Source organism: Procambarus clarkii, chromosome 60 (genome assembly GCF_040958095.1).
Source record: "Procambarus clarkii isolate CNS0578487 chromosome 60, FALCON_Pclarkii_2.0, whole genome shotgun sequence".
Lineage (NCBI taxonomy): Eukaryota > Metazoa > Arthropoda > Malacostraca > Decapoda > Cambaridae > Procambarus > Procambarus clarkii.
Genome location: NC_091209.1, coordinates 15,155,401 through 15,170,406, shown reverse-complemented (window position 1 = coordinate 15,170,406; position 15,006 = coordinate 15,155,401). Strand labels below are relative to the sequence as shown.

General features: G+C 37.8%; 1 protein-coding gene across 3 annotated transcripts in view; it reads right to left on the bottom strand.

The window, feature by feature from the left end:
* Positions 1 to 15,006, bottom strand: part of LOC123766794 (transcription factor GATA-4) — a 237,973-nt gene that overhangs the window by 119,779 nt on the left and 103,188 nt on the right. For all 3 annotated transcript variants that reach the window (XM_069307561.1, XM_069307560.1, XM_069307562.1), the window contains exon 2: positions 12,103 to 12,134. The gene's annotated coding sequence lies outside the window, so the exon portion shown is untranslated. The remainder of the gene's footprint in view (positions 1 to 12,102; positions 12,135 to 15,006) is intronic.

Here is a 15,006-nt window from a genome sequence, read left to right as displayed (position 1 = left end):
CAATTAAACTTTCTTCTGAACTTTTATGTCACAATTACACTTTCTCGTGAATGTTAGTGACAAATGACTTGAGGCTCCCATATGTCACAGGGGCGACATAATAAACAAAAACAAACATTGGAAGTTGACTAATCAAGTGCTTAAACTTACACTCTGACTCTCTTCTCGTGTCTCTGTTTGACTCTTGGGAACAAATCTATTTCTTATGACAACTCTTCTGAGAGTTATGTTATGACAAGAGCAAGGAACACCTTAGGTATGAAACACACACACGCAAGCACTTGCACACACACACACGCACGCACACATGCACGCACTTGCGCCCACACACACACACGTCAGGTCGACAGCAAGTTGAGAGGCGGGACCAAACAGAGCCGACAGTCCACCATGGCAAGGACATTTATGTATGTACAGTGAGGTAAGCACACACACACTCACACTCTTGCAAAATGGCGTCTTTGTTGTGACTCAACATTGCAAAGATATTATTATTTTTATATATTATTATTATTATTTTATATATTATTATTATTTTATATATTATTATTTTATTATTATCCTTATAATTATTATTATTATTATTATTTTATTATTATTATTATTGTCATTACAATTTATCCAATTCCTCTACTCAGTTACCCCGATGGTACAATAGGAGGCTTGAACATACTCCGACTCCCGTCTCATAATGGAAGATCATTGATAGAGATAACTTTCTATTTAGGGGGGTAAGTTTACCTGACATTGTAATATATAACTCTTGCGTTATCAAGGCGATATAGCCACCAGGTTCCACCCCTGCCCCCCCCTACCCCTTCTCCCCTTATGGCGTGAGGGAGGTTAATCACACCTGCTAGGTTAACGACTCGGTTAACTAACTAACTAACTGAACGTGGGGCTCTCTTGCTGAACCTTATCGTAGGGGGGGAAAAATGCTTAAAAACTTTTTTTTCCCTTTGAAATTCACGCTGCAAATATAGCGTAATTAGAATTTGTCATGGTATAGGTGTAATTATGTTACATACATGGCTATTTATGGTGTGTGTGTGTGTGAGGGTGGTGGTGGGGGAAAAAAAACTGAGACAAAATTGCATTTCAAATGGCTTAGTTTAGGATGTGTGAAATATTCTTGTGAGTTTGTGTTCGCTAAAAAGACAACATGTAATTACAAAAATACGCAAATGATATACCTTTGTTTCTGGTGAAATAATTGCAATATGTATATTAAATATATATATATATATATATATATATATATATATATATATATATATATATATATATATATATATATACATATATATATACATATATATATATATATATATATATATATATATATATATATATATATATATATATATATATATATATATATGCATATTGAGAGTACCCAGATCGCGGGCTCGCGTCATGCAGTTCAAATTGATTATTTCAGTATTAAGTAATACACTTTAATACTAGTAATACTATTAGAAATGCATTTTAAAACTAATATTACTACTAGTAGTATTCATTAATACTAGTAATACTATTCACAATATCCGTTAATACCACTAGTAATACTGGCAACACTAGTAATACTGTTAATACTAGGAATACTCGTTAATACTAGTAATGCCACTAGTAATACTTAATACTAGTAATACCACTAATAATACTGTCAATACTAGTATTACTATTAGTAATACTTAATACTAGTAATACCACTAATAATACTGGCAATACTAGTAATACTAGTTAATACTAGTAATACCACTAATAATACTGGCAATACTAGTATTACCATTAGTAATACTCGTTACTACTAGTATGGGTATTAACAGTGCCGTTATTATTCATTAAGAACTCCAAAGCGTGGCCAGGGTAAGAAAATATAAGTTCTTTCCTGAACAATAAAACCATTTTAACAAGAGACTTGAGTACGGACCTTCTCTCGTTAGCGGCTCTCAGCTCAACTCCTCAAGTCATAAAAAAACCTTCTTAAGCGCCATCAATCTCTATCACACCATCAATCCATCCATCACCGGGTTAATTATATACCATAAGCACTGACCGCCGCCGCCACCAGAGCGCGCCACCTCCCTTATCCCAATATTTTCTCGATATTCTTTAGGGCTTATAGGCCCCAGAAAAGTGAATATTACGGCGTTTTTAATGTCGCAAAATCATCGAATATTTCACGCAGGTGTTCTTGATATTCTTTAGGGCTTATAGGCCCGAGAAACGTGAATATTGTCATGTTTTTAATGTCGCAAAATCATCGAATATTTCACGCAGGTGTTCTTGATATTCTTTAGGGCTTATAGGCCTGAGAAACGTGAATATTGCGGCGTTTTTAATGCCGCAAAATCGTCGAATATTTCACGCTGGTGTTCTTGATATTCTTTAGGGCTTATAGGCCTGAGAAACGTGAATATTGTCGCGTTTTCGCGAAATCATCGAATATTTGACACAAGTGTCGATTGCGTTAACAAAAGTGTAGCGCGCTCAGTAAGAGGATATAGGCTGGCTCCTCGTCAGAATATCTATAGAAATCACAGATCAAAATCTATCTGCAGAATAGACTAAAGTTACCTCATAATCTTCACCCTACTACCAGGGCCAGCCAATCCAACATTAAGGCTCTGTGCCTTAACGCAGATAATAATTGTTGTGCATTTAATATTTCTAATTAAAGAAATATTAAATTAAAGAAAGTGCAATAGCGTGAGTTATTTGAACAAAAAAGCCCTTTAAGAAGGGCAAGTTTTTGCATAGGTAATATGCATTGTTTATAGATATATAAATAGGTGGGTGGTGGAAGATACACTTCCCATATTAGATGGGAAGTGTGGGGTTACATACTAGTAACTAGTTTCCTCAAGTGTACTTGAGGAAACATACATACTACTTGAGGAAACATACTCATACTAGTTTTTGGAGGTGATTCCCAACCTATCACAACTAGGCGAGGTCCGCCGACTCTGTTGCCGATTTTTAACAGAATTGATCAATCCGTTAAAAAATGCAACTTATTGTCAAACAGTGAAGCACCGTAAAATTAACGTTTTCTAATTGGTTTCTTTTCATCAATAATATCCTAATATGCATGGCTGCTAATGAAAATATCAGCATAGATCCGTTTATGTAGAAATTCCACGTGGGTAGAAAATACATACATACATACACCTCTACCCACGGTGTATAAATTACTCAGTTTTCATTTCCAGGTGAATATAACCTTATAGATGAAGGCTAAGGTGAATATAATCTTATAGATATAAGATTGAGATGATTTCGGGGCTTAGCGTCCCCTCGGCCCGGTCCTCGACCAGGCCTCCTTTTTGTTACAGCTGTCTAACTCCCAGGTACCTATTTACTGCTAGGTGAATAGGGGCTTGATTAAAGTTAGGTTAGATTGCAGATGTTAACTCAAGGTATTACTCTCTCTAGTTGCTGTCCGCAAGGAATGCAAACATCGTTTCTCTAAATGATTTAAAACATGTTGTTATTAAATGTAATTTTTTTAACAATTATAGACAAAATAATTTTGTTTTAAGTAAAAGGAATATATATATATAATTTTTATAAAATGGTTAATGAATTTTTTTCTAGAACTACAATGATTTTTTTTCTAAAATCAATGAAATATATTGTATAATGAAAATCATTTAATTTGTCAAGAAGTCTACAACTAAACACAATTAATTATTCACCGCTTTCCACACTCCATACCTCACATATAAAACATATGTGTTAAAAAAACAATTTATAAAGTATACACCAGAAAGCCTAATTCCACATAATGTGCTCATTAAATAAAAAAAAGATGGTCATATTTTCTTCCTTTCGAGATTATCGTTAGTTACATCGTAAACCACGAGAACCACGACAAATATATTGACTATTGCCAAAAATAAGTCACGATATCGAGGTGGCTGACGGGTAATATATCACGGACACACAAATATATTCTCAGAAAGTACACTACCCACAGAAAGCTCGCATCTCCCCTTCCCCCCTAAAAAAAAAATAGCACACATACCCCCTACAAAGCACACGTACATCCCCCAGAACTTACACACACACACACACACACACACACACACACACACACACACACACACTATGGGGAACTTTGAAAATTCTTTAATGAGTTTAATAGGCCAGAGTTTTTTTGAAGTAAATGAGATGTACGCTAAATTTTGCCAAATATACGATGAAGGCACACAAACATTCATATCAAAACAGAGATGCAGGACCAGAAAATAGGAATGGTTCAACAGAAATTGTGAAGAGGCCTATTAGAAGCGGCAAATTCAACAGAAACTGTGAAAAAAATAGAAAAAATAGCTACAAGCCAATTGGGTTGAACACCTAGAGAGTAATGACAAAATAACGGGCAGACAGTATGGTTTTCGAACAGGAAGATCCTGTGTAACAAATCTACTTAGCTTTTATGATAGGAGCCACAGAGATACTACAGGAAAGAGGTGGTTGGGTTGACTGTGTCTATCTGGACCTAAAAAAGGATTTTGACTAGGGTCCCACACAAGATGCTGTTCTGGAAACTGGAACATGCTGGAGGGGCTGACAGGTAAGACTTCTGACATGGATGAAAAAATTTCTGACAGATGAGGGCGGTAATCAGAGACAATGTATGTGACTGGAGGAGTGGTACTAGCTGAGTACCACAGGGTTTAGCTTTGCACCAGTAATGTTCATCGTCTACATAAAATCGATGAAAAATACAGAATTATATGAACAAGTTTGCGGATGATGCTAAGATACTGGGGAAGATAGGAGACGCAGACGATTGTAATAACCTTCAAATTGATCTAGATAAAATAAATGCTTGGAGCGTAAAGTGGCAAATGGAATTTAATGTGAATAAATGCCGTGTTATGGAATGTGGAATCGGAGAAAACAGATCACACACAACTTATAAATTATGTCGAAAGGAATTACATAACTCTTAATAAAGAACTAGACCTAGGCGGTGGTTTTGGATAGTAAGTTGTCGCCAGAGGAACACATAAAGAACATTGTGAGAGGAGCGCATGCGTCGCTTTCCAACTTCAGACTTGCTTTTAATTATATGGATGGTGAAATACTAAAGTATTCATGACTTTTGTGAGACTAAAACTGGAATTATACAGCAGTTGTATGGTGCCCAAACCTCAAGAAGCACATAAATAAACTGGAAAAGGTGAACGGCATTTGCAGCGGCATGCTACAAAATGGCTTCCGGAACTGAAAAACAGAGTTACCAGGAGAGACTAGAGGCGTTAAACATGCCTGAAACTAGCAGATAGAAGAGAGGTGATATGATCACCACTTACAAAATACCAACATGAATAGACCAAATTAACAAACAGGAATTCCTAAAACTAGCATATTTACGAACAAGAGGACACAGATTCAAGCTAAGAAAACAGAGGTGCCGAAGAAATATTAGAAAAATTTATCTTGCAGAGAGGTATATAGACGGCTGGAACAGACTAAGTGAGAAGATGGTGGAGGCCAAAACCGTCAGTAGTTTCAAAGTGTTATACGACAAAGAGTGCTGGGAAGACGGGACACCACGAGAGTATCTTTCATCCTGTAACTACACTTAGGTAATTACACATAGACATTTGTACAGCCGACGTTTCGCTCCGGCCCGCCGCCTATCATCAAGTAGTCGCCACAATCATGTCTGTCCTCAGGTGCGGGTTGGTGATAGATAGTACTGTCTATTACATCACAGTTCCCAAAATAACCACTAACAGCTGAATTAATTTCATGCAACCTCATGCTTGGTACACGGGTTTTAATTCTAGTTTCATTGTCAACAACTTTTACCGTAATTGGTGAAATTTATATAAAACTGAAAATGCATATAATAAATATAGAGCTCTTAAAATATCCACAACAAGGAGGTATTAATAATAATAATAATAATAATAATAATAATAATAATAATAATAATAATAATAATAATTATTATTATTATTAATTATAAAAAAAAATTGTTATTTTTCCAGCCGTGAGACAGAGCAAATACACATAAAAGATACTCTGCTTTTCGGTGCGTATAGTCAAGAGTTTACCTAAGTCCTGCCCTGTGTAACGAACTAAGGTATACTTGTGGTGGCCTTATTAATCTGCCATAGGTTGATGGGCCTTAAATCCAACACCAAACCTGCCAAATATGCATTCCGATGTCATGGTAAGTTCACAGGCTAGAGAAAGTATCATTTCTTATATAATGATGTACACACTGTGATGATAACTGCAGTGATATACACATTGTGATGATAGCTACAATGATGTACACATTGTGGTATTAACTGCAATGTTGTAGACATTTTCAAGGAAGGAGTAATTGAGTGGATTAAACATTTCTTCGCATGCATTGTTTTGGGAATAAAGGCATGAGGAGAGAGAGAGAGAGAGAGAGAGAGAGAGAGAGAGAGAGAGAGAGAGAGAGAGAGAGAGAGAGAGAGAGAGAGAGAGAGAGAGAGAGAGAGAGAGAGAGATGAAAACGAGATAACAAAAAACCTCTTATATCAGCAACGTAAATAAGTTATCAGCCTCTTGATGACGTCAAGGTGCAGCAAAAACCCTGTACATGAGTTTCGAATGCGAGAAATCCGAGCCTTTACACCACACAACATGGCGGGTAATTGGTTTCTGTCTGTTTTGCCTCTCCGCATTTGTTGGGCTGGGTCTAGGGTACTGCAGTTCCCATGCGGCTCTGATATGATACTCTCCACAATCCGAATACGCCCTCGGCGTTAGTTCGACGATACGTCACACCCCGACGACGACCCTTGATGTTGGTACGATGATACGTCACCCCCGACGACGGACCCTTGGTGTTGGTATGATGATACGTCACCCCCGACGACGACCCTTGATGTTGATACGATGATACGTCACCCCCGACGACGACCCTTGATGTTGGTACGATGATACGTCACCCCCGACGACGACCCTTGGTGTTGGTACGATGATACGTCACCCCCGACGACGACCCTTGGTGTTGGTACGATGATACGTCACCCCCGACGACGACCCTTGGTGTTGGTACAATGATACGTCACCCCCCGACGACGACCCTTGGTGTTGGTACGACGATACGTCACCCCCGACGACGACCCTTGGTGTTGGTACGACGATACGTCATCCCCGACGACGACCCATGATGTTGGTACGATGATACGTCACCCCCGACGACGACCCATGATGTTGGTACGATGATACGTCATCCCCAACGACGACCCTTGATGCTGGTCCATAAAACTCAGGCTCTGTTACATCACTCATAATAATAATAATAATAATAATAATAATAATAATAATAATAATAATAATAATAATAATGAGAAAATCAAAAGTAGACATGAGGAGGATTCGAACTCATGCTCTAAGTACTTCCAAGCAATTTTATCATTGATGCATCACGTTAATGTGATTTTTTGCAGCAATAATAATAATAATAATAATAATAATAATAATAATAATAATAATAATAATAATAGTGTTGCAATACAGTTGATAGGGAGGTTATGCTTAAACATAACTATCTAACTCCAACTCCCTCAACCTATCTTGGTCTAACCATAACATCAACATTTGTGCACTAACACATAATGGATATATATTTGAATTGTTCAATTTTATCTCTATACGTCATCGACTCATACTTCAAGCTGGCGTCATGGTTTCATCTTGTAAACACTAATGTGTTTAATATCTGGCCAGTACGGTCCCAGGCGCCCTGCTGGGAGGACACTACGCTAAGATCTGCGTGTATACACATTACTGTATATATATATACACATTACTGTATATATATATACACATTACTGTATATGCGAACAAGCCTGAATGGTCCCCAGGACAATATGCAACTGAATATATATACAGTTACTGTATATATATACACACACGCACACAATTTCAAAAGTAAATATGATAAAATATTAGGTTAGGAGACATTGCACTAGACAACCGGCGGATAGAAAAAAGGCAGGATCTAAGAGCCAAAGCTCGATCTTTCAGGCACATAGAGATGAGTACACATACACATGTGTGATGGTCCACATAAAACAGACCCGCTCTGAGGTTACCCGTCATTTCCTGATCGTTATTTGTGGCGGCATCATCTACTAAACTGAGCGGAACATGTACAGTACTTATAAGTGTACAAAAGCCAGTGTACTTTTAATGTAGGTAGATAACATCCGCCACCCACAACCCACCTCCGCAAAAAAAAAAAGATTGCATGTTCCACCAAAAATATAAAAAAGGTTATCGTTCCCTTGATTATAATCTCTGATACAGGTTCTATATATGACATGTACTAGGCTTCTGAGGCAGCCGACGTGTCTGAGTAACGGTTTCTGATTTAGGGTTGGATGCTATTCCGTGTTTGGGGGTCCTGTTGGGTTGGTTTAATCTTCATCAATCAATCGGTCGGTTCTCTTGAACGTCTCCTCGTTACTCGTGCCTGTATTGTAATGACTTATAGGCTGCTGCTGATTAAGTTCCTGATTCTGGTAATGACAATGTCTGTTTGTCATGACTCTTAAAGGCAGCTCTATAACAAATGTTTGTGATACATGACTCTTAGAGACAGCTCTATAACAAATATTTGTGATACATGACTCTAGAGACACCTCTATAACAAATGTTTGTGATACATGACTCTAAACAGCTCTATAACAAATGTTTGTGATACATGACTCTAAACAGCTCTATAACAAATATTTGTGATACATGACTCTTAGAGACAGCTCTATAACAAATATTTGTGATACATGACTCTAGAGACAGCTCTATAACAAATGTTTGTGATACATGACTCTAGAGACACCTCTATAACAAATGTTTGTGATACATGACTCTAAACAGCTCTATAACAAATGTTTGTGATACATGACTCTAAACAGCTCTATAACAAATATTTGTGATACATGACTCTTAGAGACAGCTCTATAACAAATGTTCAAGGACTCTATAACAAAATGTTCATTACCCGAAACGCTATGCATACTAGTGACTTTAGGGATTGTATGTACTATCTTTTATCTTTAAATCCAACATTATGTATGTAACTCAATGGATGTTCCTTTACCTGAATAAAAATCTAAATCTATATCTAAGTGTAAATATTTCATTCAGAGTGATCTACTATCAGAAATTGAAGCCAACTATCTCCAGTTTGCATAACTGTTGATAGTAAATGTGGGCGATTGTAGCCTTTCCACCGCTGCCTACCGATGGGGGAAGGGGGGGGGGCGGTGTATATGACAGGGAAATCAACTACGGAACTAGCTCATCGCATAGTTAAGCTATTTAGCCTAGAGATTGTACTTGTGGTCGTTCTCGAACTCATTGTTGATACAGAGGCGCATAATCGGTCCAGGAACTGAACCCAATAGCTCACTTAGATAAGCAAGTAACAATCTTGTAAAGCTAGTTACACAATTATTTTTAACACAGAAGACCCAGATAGGAGTTCGATAGGAACAACATGGTAACCATTAATATAATAAGAGAGAGCAGCTTCAGTTGCCTGCAGGAATGGATCCAGACTCTTAATCATGGGCGACTTCAACCACATAACCTGCTTGATCAGCACCGAGGTGTATAGTATATATTGGTGTTAACAAAGGTGTATACACATGCATAGTCGCACACCAGTTGTTTGCCCTCTTCAAGGGGTATACTGTGATGCCATCTGGACGAAGTGCGAGATCGGTCGAGTTTTGGGTCATTAGGATGCAAGGTTCTCTCTCTGCTGGACAAGGCTCCTCTTGATGATGTTATTATCTCTGCTGTGTCGTGCATGCCAATACTTGGAACTTCCTTAGTGCAACCCATGCAGTCCATATTGATCTAATACTACCCTGTTGCAAATACACTTATATTCAGTGTATCTGCAACAGGGGGCACCAACTCGGAGGGCTTCTGGATCTAGATGCATGTCCGTTGCATACATGGGTACTGTCAAAAGAAGGTCCCCTGCATGGGGGGTACGCACCAGTCTGAGGTAGACTTTCTCCTTATCTGATGTTGCAGTTTCGAGCATGGCATCAACTATTTTTTTTCCACTACTGTGCTATCACAGCTTGACTGATTGTGGGTGTTTTTTATTGGGGGAGGGATCTAAGTTGGGTGCCGGGGTTGCAAGGGCATCCCACTGATTTGAACATTTAATAAATGCAGGACCGTGTATCCCTGCTGAATCACCTAGAGGTTCTGGTAGAATATCTCTTACATGGTTGTTTGATGCTAAGGAGGAAAGCAAGGCTGGTAGAGCAATCTGCGAGGCTGTGCGGACAACAAGGCCACCGAATCTTACGGGGAGGGTTACTCACCCCCCAGTCATGCAACGGGAGGTTCAAGACTTTTTAAGTCCACGTAAGTCCATGGTGGACTTACGAAGAGCGTCACGCTCGTTTAATTTAAGCCTGCTCTGGGATGGAGAACACCTCAGAAAGTGAGTCAACTTAGGAAAAGATAAACATTTTCTGAGGAGGAAGAGAGTATAATGGGCATCAATCTTGTCAATACTGTCCTGTAGCCTTCTTAGGTCAGTGATTTTTGCATCCACGACCTCCTCACTGGCTTGCGGGCCAATAGGGGCACCAGGACGGTACATTTATGAGCTCGACAATGAGAATGTCTGAAAGAACTGCACCCCCGAAAGCCTCAATAGAATCAACACCCCCCCCCCTCCCCCCACGATAAGTACACCCCTTGACAGCTTCAACAATCGACATACACCCCTGGTAACCACACCCCTTGACAGCTTCAACACAGTCGACATACACCCCAGATAACCACACCCCTTGACAGCTTCAACACAGTCGACATACACCCCTGGTAACCACACCCCTTGACAGCTTCAACACAGTCGACATACACCCCTGGTAACCACACCCTCTAACAGCTTCATCAGAGTCGACATACACCCTGAAAACCACACCCTCTAACAGCTTCAACACAGTCGACATGCACCCCTGATAACCACACCCCTTGACAGCTTCAACAGTCGACATACACCCCTGGTAACCACACCCCTTGACAGCTTCAACACAGTCGACATACACCCCTGGTAACCACACCCCTTGACAGCTTCAACACAGTCGACATACACCCCTGATAACCACACCCCTTGACAGCTTCAACACAGTCGACATACACCCCTGATAACCACACCCCTTGACAGCTTCAACACAGTCGACATACACCCTGATAACCACACCCCTTGACAGCTTCATAACAGTCGACATACACCCCTGATAACCACACCCTACAACAGCTTCAACACAGTCGACATACACCCCTGATAACCACAACACCCCTTGACAGCTTTAAGAGTCGACATACACCCCTGGTAACCACACCCCCTGACAGCTTCAACAGAGTCGACATTCACCCCTGATAACCACCACACCCCTTGACAGCTTTAAGAGTCGACATACACCCCTGGTAACCACACCCCTTGACAGCTTCAACACAGTCGACATACACCCCTGGTAACCACACCCCTTGACAGCTTCAACAGAGTCGACTCCCTGGTAACCACACCCCTTGACAGCTTCAACACAGTTGCTCAACACCTAACCAGCCCGCTTGGGACGGCTGTAAAGTCCAAAAACTGGTGAAAAGTTGGAGGAACAAGACTGCTGACCTTTCGTGAGGCGGGAGAAACCTACTCAACTTGCTGAAACATAAACATTCAGTTCCAGCAACAATACTTCTTTATAAGACAAATACGATACGACATTTTGGGTCCACAATGTTTATTATGAAATGACATAAAGCATTGTTTTTCAAACAAATACATTCACTAAAAAAAATTCAATATAATATATATATATATATATATATATATATATATATATATATATATATATATATATATATATATATATATATAAAATTGAATAACAATATTATTATATACATGTTTTACATAATATAATATAATCTTTTCTTTGTTAAATATGAATAAAATATATATATATATATATATATATATATATATATATATATATATATATATATATATATATATATATATATATATATATATATATATATATATATGGTACTTACATGGGGTTTTGCGCAGAGTTGCCAAACACCATCTGCAATAATAATAGATCAAATCAATATTATGCTTACAAAATGTGAGTTATAACTCACAAAGCATACCACACGGTCTATCTTAACACACCTGCAGTTATGTGAGACTCTTCTCGACAGGTGTGGAACACGAAGGGCCCCGAGTGTACAGTGTGTGATATTTGGGAATACTGACAATATTTAACGAACGCAAAAAAACGTTAACGTAAAAAAAAACGTTTGCGTTAACGAACGCAAAAAAAAAAAAAAAAAATATATATATATATATATATATATATATATATATATATATATATATATATATATATATATATATATATAATAATATAATATAATATATATATAATATATATAAAATATTTATATATATATTTATATATAAAAATATAATATATATATATATATATATATATATAATAATAATATAATATAATATATATATATAATATATATAAAATATTTATATATATATAAAAATATAATATATATATATATATATATATATATATATATATATATATATATATATATATATATATATATATATATATATATATATATATATATATTAGAAGTTGACAATGAAATATTGATAAGATGTTGTTGTTGTGTTGATTTAGGGGCGACGACGATCGTGGGATCGTATGCGCCCCGGCTGCCCGATACCGGGAAATAGCGGAGGGATGCATTGATAAGATTAATGTAGCATTGCATAGGCTTTCTGTTTACAGATTGTAAAATAAGCAACTGCATTTTTAGTATACACTACAATCCCATACGTTATATACCCCACATACACAAATAATAACGGTAAAGATAATTATCTATTTCGCAGAATGCAATAAATATAATCAGAAAATAGCATTCATGTTCAAAAATTTTCCAAAGTTTTCCAAAATGCACGAAAATCTTAGTGGTAATGTTGAATGGATAAGAAAGTGTGATAAACTGCACTCAGGAATACTACGAGCCTTGATAAATCTGCTCGCTACTCACACTTCATACCGCCCACAGGGAATATACAGGCATAAAACTATAATTGCCGCATGACAAGGCAACTCCCATACGGAGTTCCCACCCGAGGGACCACCACACCATGTTACATAAATCACCAGAGTTCCAGCAATTACAAATAATATACATTTATATATGAAATGAAAGCCAAAAAATACTTCAGAAACATTTTCAAGTCTGCAACAAGAGGTGAGTTGGTTTCCTCTACGTGCATACAATGGGATTGGTATTTCCCGTCCTCTTTGTTTACGAGTTAGGTAAACTTGGTTATTAGGTCACTAACTGTTGCGACCACCCTGATAACCATTTCAGGATTGGAGGCCTAGTAGGTATCCATCAGCCATAGGAGACTATGGAGTTGCGCTCTGGTTGTCGGTCTGGAGTGGCCTCTCCAGGGCGCAAAGCCAGGGTAGGTTGATATGGAGGAAAAGCTGTCACCCCAAGCGGTAAGTCCCCCCTCTCCACGGCGCCGAAAGTCTCCAATGGAAAAGGCAAACGCCAATACGATTGGTTCCAGCGCCGTCGCAGGAACTGTCAGAACGAGGTTGAAAGCAACAACGGTCCTAGGGGCTCCAGCTCCGAAGTTAACCGTCCAACGTGGTAAAAGAAGGCACAGTGACTCCAAACCCGGAGACCACCGTGGTCGGGGCCGGAGAAGAGCCACCCCAGTAAGGGCAAGAACGCCACCAGCCTCCCGAAGCAGACCTTGGGCCGCACGAGCCCCAAGAGGTAGACTTCAGAGTTCTGCACCTTCGGGTTCCAGACAGAGATCGTCACAGCCCTTTTTCACCCGAGGCCGGCTTCCTTCAAGACCAAGCAGAAGGAAGAGTAATAATTAGTAATTACAACAATTATTATTATAATAATAATATAACTAATTAATAATTATTACTCTTCATTCTGCTTGGTCTTGAAGGAAGCCTTAAGGCCTATAGCCTTAAACAATTACAACTGAGATATAATACAGGTATATATATATCTCATATTTAATAGCCTGAATTACTCTACGTAGCCTAGTATGCAAGGCCTAATATGCCTAACAAGCAGAACGATTTTTGTTATTTTCAAATATTTCTTTTCAATTAGTTCTTTGCTATCTATATATCTACCTTCATATATATATATATATATATATATATATATACAGATACAGAGACAGATACAGACAGATAGATAGATAGATAGACAGACAGATACAGAGGGGAAATGCGCACTGCATCCAGGGTTCCTGCCCGCCATCTGAGGAGCTGGAGGAACTCGACAACCTATGACAACCATCTTTGTAACCCATATGTAACTCCTTTTTTGTAACAAAGTTCAAATAAAGTAAATATATATGTGTACATACAAAAGAATGGGGGTGGTAGGAGAAGATAATATTAGTGTTCAGTGAGAAACCACAAGGTCTCCTCTGAATACTTTTTATTTTCTTCTCCGAGGCTATGGGTCCCCACATTGGCACCAGAGGTGGTACCCTCACAAAATTTTATATATATATATATATATATATATATATATATATATATATATGTATATATATATATATATATATATATATATATATATATATATATATTGCATATGTCCTGGGGGCATATGCATATTCAGTTGCATATGTCCTGGGGGCATATTCAGTTGCATATGTCCTGGGGACCATTCAGGCTTGTTCGCATATATATATATATATATATATATATATATATATATATATATATATATATATATATATATATATATATATATATATATATATATATATATGTCGTACTTAATAGCCAGAACGCACTTCTCAACCTACTATGCAAGGCCCGATTTGCCTAATAAGCCAAGTTTTCCTGAATTAATATATTTTTTTTATTT